The following is an 11,132-nucleotide window of genomic DNA, read 5'->3' on the forward strand; positions in this document are numbered from 1 at the left end:
TCTCCTCATGCTCTTACACAAATCCCCTTCCAGCTCCGCTAAATCTTTACCAGGGTGTAGAATGATGACCTCAGAGCCTGGTGCTGTCTGAGAGAACATTCTGCAATGATGGAATGTTCTCTTATCTGCGCTGCCCAACACGGTAGCCACTAGCTCTATGTGACTCTTGAGCACTTGCAATGGAGCCAGTGCTACAGAGGAACTAATTTTTAACTTTATTTAATTATTTAAATTTAAATAGTCACATGTGGCTAGTGGCTACTGGACCAGCCAGCGTGGCTAGCTACGAAAGAAGGTGTATGTATTCACTCTGAGATTTACACAAGCAAGAAACTTGTGACTCTGCTCCTTCCACCACCACCTCTTGGAGCTCATCTCCAGCCTGAAGAGACCCACCTGATGACAAGGAGATTAAGTTCAAAGAAAACAGCAGGAAGGGAGGAGCTCTGTGACAGCTGTACCGGAGACAGCAGGTACAGAGAACAAAGAGCCTGAACAAAAATCTTCACCCCTCAGGGCTTTGCCCTTCTCTGCCCAAGAAAGCAATTAACACCAACAGTGCCAGCAGCCGTCACCCCATCCCGGACAGTGGGGCCCATTGCCTGGTGCAACCACCCAGCTTCCCCAGAGCAAGCAGACCTCATTCTCAAGGATGACCTAGTACATCCCTTAGCTGACTAAAGCTGGAGTCTCAAAGCTGGTTTGTAATGGAACTTTTTGGCTGTTCTGGGGTATAGAAATCCAAGGGAGAAGAAATAAATCTCGCCAAAAAAAGAAAAAAAAGTTCCACTACTTTTCCAGACCTCGAAAGTTTTCATCAGGAAAATATATCACCTGCACACTGAAAAACACAACTGGATTCCTGCCCAGGTACAGCACAAAGGCCAAATTCAAACCTGACCAAGGACTCCAGCTTCACACGTGTGGTCCTTCAGCCTTAATTCCTGCTCCCATGTTTTGGGACCCTTTTGCCAGCATCTGCCTGGATGCACACTCACAATGGACAAGATGCTTTCTCAAGGCTCCCTCAGACCAAGTTACTGACTGCCTCCTCTCGGGAGAGGTACTCAGCCTGCTGCAGAGACACAGGCCCTCAGAGAAGAGGGCCGGTGGCAGGGATGGCGGGGGAGGAAGGATGGGAGAAAGACTAGAACTAAAGAATCCCTGCGGGGGAGGGGAGAACAACCCTCCTTCAAAGAGCAGATCTTTTATCTGAAGTTTACTGGAAGACTTTTTTCCCCCCTTCTTGCTCTATAAAAAGAAAGAGAGAAAAAAAAATGTTGCAACTTCCTTTGTCACAGCACATGCTCAGGAAAAAACAGACCTGACCCATTGCTTCACTTTCCCATCTGCACTAACGGTCGGCTCCATCCCGAGCCCTGACTTCCGCTCGCCCAGCTCCTGAGAGGCTGGAGGCAAAGATGGCCAGAGCTGGGGCTCAGAGAGCGCCCTGAGTGCACCTGCCCACTGGTCCGCCTGGGAGGCTCAACACTGGAAGGATGCGACTCCTTAGAGCAACAGAGAAACCCTGTGAGGGCCCCCTCAGCCACAGCTGCAGCCTGGCCAGCCCTTTCTCACCACCCCCTTCCTCCCCGGCTCCAGGCGATAGCCAGTCAACGTAGTCCCAAGCATTTCCCATTACCAGAAACATCCCTAGGGAGACCTTGGGTCTTCCCCCCTCAGCAAACAGAAGATGGGAGCCCCAGTGGAGTCCCTCAAACTACTCCTCCCACTGGCCAAACTTCTGTCTGCACTGGCCCCGGGCCCTGTCACAGGTGTGAGTCCATACCAGGCAAAAGTGACCGCACCCCTGACCCCTCCGGCCTCAAGGAGCCCACCCTGAGTCTCTGTATCCTTTGTGGCCCTGATTCCACCACTTTCCCACCACCGGCTCCCTGAACCTCTTTACGTGTAAAACTTGGAATCAGACCACCTGGACTACCTCTGTCAGAGAGGGTCGAGAGGGAAGACGTGTGAAGGCGCACAGTCCAGATTTTGGGGGTCAGTCTATTTTTACTCCTTTTATACACAAAGGTGTTCACTCCTCCTCTAAACTGTAAGTTCCCAAAGGCAGCGCTCCCATCTTATCATTGCAGCAATTTGCACAAAATAAGCATTCCATAAATATTTGATGATCAAATAAAGAGGTGAATCAACTAAGTACTGAATTATAGCAGAGTCAGGGAAGAACTATTAGGAGAGGCAGTTCTGCAAGCTATAGGGAGCCAGGTTTTAGAGCTAGACACGCCCATCATTAATAGCCTCAGGGCTCTGCACTTGTATTCCTTCCGCCTGCCCCCACCCCAATCACTTCCAGGGCTCACACAAATGTCACCTTCGCAGTGAAGCCTCCCCTGAGCCCCTATTTGAAATTTCAACACCACACATGCGTTCCTAGCCTTCCAGGGTCTCCTCCCCTCCTTTACTTTCTCCTTTGTACCTATCACCGTCGGACATTTATCTGATTATATTTTGTCTGTCTCCCCCTGCTAGAATGCAAGCTCCACGCAGGTAGGATTTTTTTTTTTTTTGGTCTGCTTGGTACACTGATGTATCCCCAGACCCTGAAATAACACTTAGCGCTTAGTAAGTGCTCAATAAATAATTGCTAACGAGTGAATGATTCTGAACATGTTTCCTCTTCTGTAAAACGGGGACTTTTACCTTGCTGTATTATTTTAAGGATTAACAAGAGTGTATGTGAAACACCTAATACAATGCCTGATACATATAATATCTGCTCAATAAAGACTTGTTATCAATCTGGGAAACTTTCACAGTGTTGCTAAGCTTTCAACAGTGATCTGAAGGAGACAGAAGATAGAAGATTGTTGTAGGTATCAAAGTCATTCTGCTGTTCTGATCTATCCTTAGGGAGGCGGCAAAAGTCATTCTTGGCATTTCTAATTAATTTTCTTGAGTAGTGGGTTGCTTTGGATCTCAGAGGGCTAGAAGGCACCCTAAGGCAAATCCCACTTAGAAAGGCAGGGGTCTAGTCTAAGCTGCAAGAAAGAATCAACTCTCATTGTTCTAAATCCCTCTCATCTCATATAGCAGAGGTATAAAAGGGGTCTAAACCCAAGGGGATGACCCTGACTAGTCGCCCTTCTAGGTCAATCCTGCCATCTGGGCCTCCTGATGGCCAGTCAGCAGGGAAGACAGGAGGTAGGCACAGAGAAGAATTCATGTCTATAAACATCGGTTGAATGGCTGAATGAATAAAAATACTACAGCCCGGAGAAGGGTGAAAGAACACTGGCCTGCAGAAAGTGAGGACAGAGAGGATGGCTCCCAATCCCGGGATCCCTGGAACCTGGGCTGACCACCTCTTTCCCAGCATCGGGTTCTTTCCCAGCATCGGGTTGTTTTCCCAGCAGTGGGGTTGCGGCAGCAGTAATGAAGAAAGCCCTTCAATACAGGAGAGCCCTTCGATTTACGAATGAAGAAAATAAGTGAGGCCCAGAAAGGTTCAAGGACTTGCTGAGGACCACACAGCCAGGTAGGTCTCTCAGATGCCAGTCCAGTTCTGCTTCCCCTGCATGGAATTAACTGGTCCCACGAGGTTCAAACCTCTGACCTCAGTCCCAGCAACATGCTGCTCAATACTGGTCCTCTTGCCACACACACAGGAGCAAGGCCAGCAGACAGACAGATCACCTTGGACTGCATCTGTGTGTCTCTGCTGTGTCTGGGGCTGACTCGAAGATGCCAAGAACTGTAGGAGAGCTGGCAAGTTCCACATCTGTCCCTCCCTCAGTTAAAGTTCTATCCAAGGGGCAGAAGGGTCATCTCCACAGCACAACAGGAAAAGGCGGGGCTCTGGAACAGGGAGGAGGAGGAGGAGAGGCATCAATGGGAAACTGTGGTCAGGGCCCTTACAAGAACGAGAACTCCCTTAGCAGAAACATAAAGTGCCAGCTTGAGTCAGCAGATCCGAGTGGGTAAAGGGAAGAACGCCCAGAAGGCTGTCCTGAGAATGGCTTTTTAGCAGACACGAGGAAGAGCAGGGAGAGACACTTAGGGGGACCCTCACTATAGCCCTGGCTCATTCTCAGCCCAGGCAAATACTGCCCCTCACCCAGGGCCACCCCCCCTCCACCCTGAGGATCACCGCTAGTACTTTATACTTATGTAGGCAGCATGCACTATTACTCAGTTTTCACACCTTTGTGAGGCAGCTAGGTATAATGCACAATGCCAAAATACTCTCTGAATTTTTTTTTAATGGCGGCATATAGTCACTACACAGAACTAAGAGAATACAAAAATAATGGAGATGTGAGTCTTCAAGGAACTTACAATCCAATATCTCCACTTCACACATGGAGAAATACATTTAAAATGTGAAAGAAAAGGTAAGAGTGTCTTGGCAAGTGTGACAGGGAGGGATGGCGGAGACCTGCTTCTGGCATGAAAGGCTTCACGAAGGAAGGAGCAGCATGTGTACTGGGTAGAAGAGGCAGATACAGACGGGGGGGGGGCGGGGGGGACGATGGGGAGCAGGGGGTGGAGGTGGTAAAGGCGACATAGGACGAATGGGGTACAGGCCACGGGTGAGGGTGTGGGGTGGAAAGCAGAGCCCCATAAGGAAACGGCATATATAAGCCACTTAAGCTGAGGCACAGCACACACTCAGAAAAAACCAGATTGGGGCCAGATCTGAGAAGGATCTGGAAATCTCCTGAACTCTGCGTCCAAAGGGAACCCATGGAAGGGTTTAAGCTGGGAAGCTACGTGATCAGAGTTGGGCTTTAGGTAAACTAATCCCCATGCTCTCCAAGGAACTGAGGGGGCAAGACCTCATTCCAGGCCAGGGTCCTCAGGGTCGGCCACATGTTCGAAGGCCTAGCCCGCCCCCACCTCTACTCTCTAGCCCTTCCTTCTCTAATTACATCTCCAACTCAATTTTATTTTCTTTTAAAAAATCTACAGCAAGGCAACCAAAAGAGACCATGAAAGCAGGGGAGACGAGGCACAGAGGAAGGGGCACTCACAGCCCCTGCCTCCTCCCTAAGAGCGCAGGTGACTGGAGTGCCGCCGGGGGGGGGGGGGGGGGGGGGACACGGAAGCGAGGAAGTCCCTGGGAACCCCACGTGGGCTCCAGTGGAAGGGATATGGTGCTGCGGAGCCTGGAAGTCAAAGGCAATAGCGAAACGACATTTCCGTAAGCGCGAGACTTTGCAAAGCAGGTTACTCTACGCGCTCATTTTGCCCTGTGGCCTCCAGCCTTCCTCAGATCTGGGTGCCAGTAAGGAGAGAAGCACAACGAAAGGTACACGAAGACCTTGCTCCCACAGGCAGCAGCCTGACTGCAGCAAGCTCCAGGGCACACTGGGCTCTTCACCAGGCCACCTGCATTCCTAGGATGCTCTGAGTTCCACACACGTGGCTTCAAGCGCCCAGGGCTCCCCCTCTTCCTCCTGCCCCACCCCCCAACTCTTTGAACTCTGCAGAAATCAGGCACGAGGAGCAATCTGCAGATTCTTCACTTAGAAAGGCTTCCCTCACCTAAGGCTCCTGTGAAGCCTGTCTTTAAAATCCTTCCTTTAAAAATCCCTGCCTCTAAGAATTACAGAAGCCAGGCAAGGAGGCCCAGGAGAGGGAGAGCAGGGGTCGGGGTGGCAGGGGGTGGGGGCCATGGCTACTCCAAGGACAGGGACTCCTTCTGTCAGAGTTAAAAATAAACTCTTAGCAATTTACACCCAACTCCTCCCCTCCAGAGGCCAATGCGCCTTGGCAGATAAATCTCTCCCTGCAGAGGAAATGAGGCCCCAGGGGGAAAGACAGGAGTAGGCAGTCATGGAGACGTGGTCTGGGTATGTAACTCTAGCTGAAAGCAGAGGGTCCCCCAAGTCCTACCTCGGCTCTCTCCCATGCACTCCTCCTCCCAGATAAACCCTAATACCAGAAAACACAGAATCCTCCTATCCAACAGGATTAGTACCAACACCTGTCCAAGGATTAGAAAACTCAGAAAGAAGAGAATGTCAAAGTCAACTAAAGGAAATGCTCTGCCCAGTATCTATCAGTTAAGTAGGTATCTCAGCTATCCGAGCCCGTTTCCTCTCCTTGTTCTACAGTGCTCCAGGATCCACGGGCAGTAGAAGAGGCCACCTCGATGGACCTCAAGGGACACAGATCACCAACACCCCTGCCCCCCACAGTCAGGAGGTAGAAGACACCCATGCTCTCTGTGACATCCTGCAGGTGGCTGAGCTGGGAGGGCCAGAGGGGCCATGGCCTGACTCATGAAACAGGCCCTGAGAGCCAGGGCCCAGTTATTCTTGGAAGCCAAAGAGATGAGGTCACACTTTTGAATCTGGTAACCTGAAGCCCCATGCTGCAGAGGTGGAGAGTACAGCTTAGCAGCAGGGCAGGAGTCCTGGGGCAGGTAGCACGCTCAGCCACAGGGCGGGTGGCTGGGCGAGGGCCTGGGACAGCCGCGCTGGGCTCCTCTACTCATCCGCACACTCCTTCTGCCAGAGAGGCTAGCTTGCGGGTGGAGTCCGGAGGAAGCCAGGTCTGGATGCAAGCACACACAAAGTCTAACAGCGCCAAACCCGCTCACCCTCCTCCCTGGCTAATTCATCCTTCCCCGAGCTCCACGGAGCCTCCACACATAAATGTCGACACCTGGAGAAGCAGCAGCCACGGCTCACTCTCAGCACTCAGAAAAGCCAGTTGGCCCCAAACCACCCACCAAGCTCAGGCTGGAAGAGAAGGGGGCCAATGGGGAGGGGGTGCAAGTGAGTGTGAGAAACAGCCCAGCAGTGTGGCAGGAAGACCTGGGACAGGCGTCAGGGCCTGGCTGCGAGGGGAGACTGCAGCAGTGGCAGGTTTATTTTTAGCTGTTGAGACAGAGGGGCTGAGTGACAGTTCTGGGCCCTGGGCAGGAGGCCTGGTTACAAATGTCCAGTGTGGGCTGGGAGCCTCATAACAATATGAATAATCAAAATGGCAGCAAAGTGATCAACTCAATCACCTCCTGGGAGGGCCCAGGAGGGTAAGGAGCCCCACAGGAGCATGAAGGTGGAGAAGCTGGCGGGGCCGTCAAGGGCTCTCCTCCCAAGTCCCTCTACCTGTGACTAGAGAGATTTCACCTTTGCTTCAGGTTCAGAAGAACCATCCCGGAGATAAGCCAAACAGAGATGTTCACCACATCTTCTCTGAGATAGAAAAGCCTTCACCACTCCTCACGTCCCTGGAAGAGCCCTGGATGGACACTGGCCATGGAGATGCCTGGAAACGTCCCTCAAGAGTAAGATGCCCTTTCATACGATCCTTCTGGACAGCTCAGGTTCCTGGCAGAATGAACACACAGCTTGGCTGGTCTTAGAAGGGAACATCAGTTACAGATAAAGGTTGACCTTGGAGCCACGTCCCAGCCTGTACTACCTGGCAGATGGCACATTAAGGTGTTTACCGGATCAGAGAATAAAGACCCCCAAGAACTGTGCACCGCCAGAGGGGAGCACAACCCTATCCCCGCTTCCCCTGAGTCTCCTCTTCCTCCAACAAAATCTTCTGGCCCGGCACGCAGGACCTCAGTCCAAAGCTCCAGGGCTGAAAACACAGCTTTAGCCCTGAATGGCAGGAAGAAGAGAAACGAAAACAGACCTCACTAGGCATCTCCCTCTCCTCTTGCTTCCTCAGTCTCCTCACATCCCTTAGTACCCAGTCCTACGGGTGAGAAGTGGTGCCTGGATGTACATCCTAACTTCCCCATAAGCTCTGGGAACCAGTTCCCAGCTCTCACCTCAGAACAGCCCCAAACCCATACTATAACTCCAAGTGAATAAGAAGGCGGCACCCATCTGTATGGACCCAGTCACACACCAAGGCAAAGCCTGACAAGTGGACAGTGGGTTGGATCAGAGCCCCCCTCCTCCTCCCTCAGCCAGGTGCCCTGTGCAGGGCACAGCCTGCACAGCCAACCACAGCAGCCAGGTTTGGCCCCGTAACTTCAAACGGGAAGGAGTTTCAGATGGGGAAAAAAATGAAGAGTTCCCATCTCCACCCTGAGCCACCAGAACACTAAGATTCTTCTGATTTCAAGGAAGGAGAGGATTCACACCCCACTGAGTTACACAGTCCATCCTCTCTGCTGAGGCACTTGCTGGAACACTCACCAAGTCTTCACACAAGAGAAGGCGCAGCTGGTCAATGGTGGTTATTAATTAACTGGACAGGAGCTGCCCTGCAACCCAGCAGCAAGCCCATCAAAAGGGCCCCCACGCTGGGCCAGGCACTGCTGATGGTCAGACGTGGGGCAGGTCGGCAAGCCCCCCGGCCTCCTGCCTCCAGCACGGCCCTCCAGCATCCCACGCTGCCGTGCCCCAGGAGCCACTGGTAGCCTGACCCTCTGACGTGTACACTGAGGCCTAGAAAGTTTCACTGACCTGTTCAAAGTCACACAGCTAGTTAGCAGGGCACCAAGACTAGCTCTATCCATCTTTCTTCCTTTCTCTCTCTCTCTCTCTCTCTCTCTCTCTTTCTTTCTTTCTAATCTAGCACATAACCCATGGTATCAGGTTCATCCCTAGATATTTATATCCATCCATATCTTAAAACACAAAATATCACTATTCCCCTAAGGACTAGAAAAGGTATAAAATCTGATTTTGGTTACATATCTGGTGTACATCAAGCTGCTCAGTGGCATGGTCCCATCTTATTACCAATGGCCCCGTTTCTAAGATGACTAATGTAGAAAGATCCTAGTGACCAGTTAGTGGAGATGAGTTTTGCACCGCCAGGTCCACAAACCCCATACTCTTACCTCTAGCAACCAAAACACCAAAGGAACCCAGACCAAGAGGAGGTCCCAGTGAACCAGGTCCCAAGACACGGCTCTGATGCTGATACCAGGTAAGACCTTGGATATACCACTGAACCTTTCTGGACTGGCCCAGCCTCTTCCTCGGTCAGGTGGAAAGGGTCAAGAAAGATAAGCAGGGAGTGTTGTGAGCTCTAAGGAACTATGAGTTGTGGGTCCCTTTGCCACTGAGCCTTATATCATTACCAAGAGCAGCTGCAGCCCCTTCAAACACAAAGAACAGCTCTGCCCTGCCCACCCACTTCTGGTCAGGACACTGCAGCAACTGGAAAGGTGCAGCACAGGGAGGAAGGGAAAAAAGAGACCCCACAGGATCCTTGGGAAGGCCTCATGCAGAGGAGAGGGAGCAGGAAAGTATGAATCCTGTGCCACAGATGTCAAATTACCAGGGAGAATCCTGCATCAGAGCACAGGAGGGCCACTTGGGAATCGTGAAAAGACTCAGATGCAGATACTGATGCCCTGTCTTCCCCGCCATGGCTGGCATTCCTCTTGGCACAGACTCCACACATCCCTGGGCTCTGCGGGTAGGGAGGGGGCCTCCGTCATCCCCAGGATGTGGCCAGGGATTAAGTTTGCCTCCAGCAGTCCTGAAGCTTGGCTCCTCCAGGCCTCTCCCTGAATCCCCTGCACCTGCTTCTTAAATAAAATCATCAACTGATGATGGCCCAACTCCTCAGATTCCAAGCAGTCAAAACATCTTAATTATGAATACCAATACCTTCATCCTCTAAAAAGGACCCCTTCATTTCCCAGACACCCATCAATATTTGGTCCTGAGGCCTGGGGCTGCTTTTCTCCCCCTTCTGTCAGCCACTGATCCCACATCTTAGCTGGAGATTATTTTCAAGCTCTATCAAAGCCCAGAATTCATAAGTGAAAAAGAACCATGAGCTGCCCCAGCTTTGATCCTGCCTCAGTGGACGTCAAGAGTCCTGCTGCAGTAGACAGCAACCAGGGCAGGGCCCAAAGCAAGGAACAGGGTCTCTGAACCCAGAAGCTACACCTTCCCTCAAAAAACCACAAGCCCCAACCTCAGAGATTTGTAACCTTTCTTTATAACATCCTGTTAGTTTACTTCATGCTCCTCAAACACTTTAAAACTTGCTTTTAACACAAAGAGCGGTTACGCTCAATTCTGAATCACCAGCCCCACTTGCTCCTTACCAACTGATCCACTCTCCCCTCAGCTGCCCCGAGGGCAACGCCACCATCACCTCCTGCAGATGTGCTCATTCCTCAGAGACTGTCCTCAGCTCCTTCGGTCCTCACAGATTGCCTCTTCAAAGTTCTTCTATTCCCAACCACACAATTTAACCCCTAGACCAGCAAAGTACAATAGAACTTTCTACAAGCTCGAAAATGTTCTTCTCCACTGTTCAATTCAGTAGCCATTAGCCACATGTAGCTACTGAACACGTGACATGTGGCTAGCAACTGATTTTTAAATTTAACTTAGTTTAATTTAATTAATCAATTTTAGCTAATTTTAAATAGCTATACATGGGCATTGGCTACCATACTGGGCAGTACAGCCCTAGACTACATTTGTTAATTTCACCTTCTCCAAATAAGCGTCCTGACCTCCAAAATTTTAAGGCCACTTTCAATGTCTGTATCCTCCATACAACAAAGCATATGGTAGGATGCTCAGAGAATTGTTAACTACTGTAACAAGAGTAGAGATAGAAGAGATTGGCTGATTAATGAAACTTTCCTCACCTTGTGATTCCATCCAGCAAACCCCAATTTGGGACACTGCCCCTCACCCAGCCACAAACTCTCTTGCTCCCCGACCGGTACACAGCACGAGGCGTGCTGGAGAGGGGGCGGCCTGCACTGAGGGGATGTGGGAGCCCCGACTCTCCCGCTCAACCATGAGAGGTTCTGATCAGCTCCCCTTCAGAACACCAAGGAAGCCACATGGCGGCGGTGACACGAGGTCACCTGGAGAGGGAGGATTGCTGGAGAAAGGCAAGGAGAAGGAACAGTACTTTGTTTCCTCTAATCGACACAACGGAAAGACAAACAGAGATAAGTTATGACAACATTCTATATTTTGTAAAGCAGTAATATGCTTCACCGAATCAGAGTCACACGGCAGAGAGGGACAACGGTGCTGGCTTTAATTAAATTTGTTCAGCTAATACCTAAGAGTCACCGTGACACAATGAAGCAGTAAGCAACTGAAAAACCCCACAGGGAATAGGACCAATTACTGCACAAGTGAGTTGAGACTAGGCGTCCCTACCAAAGAAATAGTGAATAGAATTCTCATGTTCTTGCACAAAAAATA

At 50.9% G+C, this 11,132-nt stretch overlaps 1 protein-coding gene across 3 annotated transcripts in view; it reads right to left on the minus strand.

The window, feature by feature from the left end:
* The window catches only part of MAPKAPK2 (MAPK activated protein kinase 2), a 45,444-nt gene that overhangs the window by 30,205 nt on the left and 4,107 nt on the right, over positions 1-11,132 (minus strand). The gene's annotated exons all lie outside the window — the stretch shown is intronic.

The sequence above is a fragment of the Balaenoptera borealis genome (genome assembly GCF_965194805.1).
Source record: "Balaenoptera borealis genome assembly, chromosome: 1".
NCBI classification, from domain to species: Eukaryota; Metazoa; Chordata; class Mammalia; order Artiodactyla; family Balaenopteridae; genus Balaenoptera; species Balaenoptera borealis.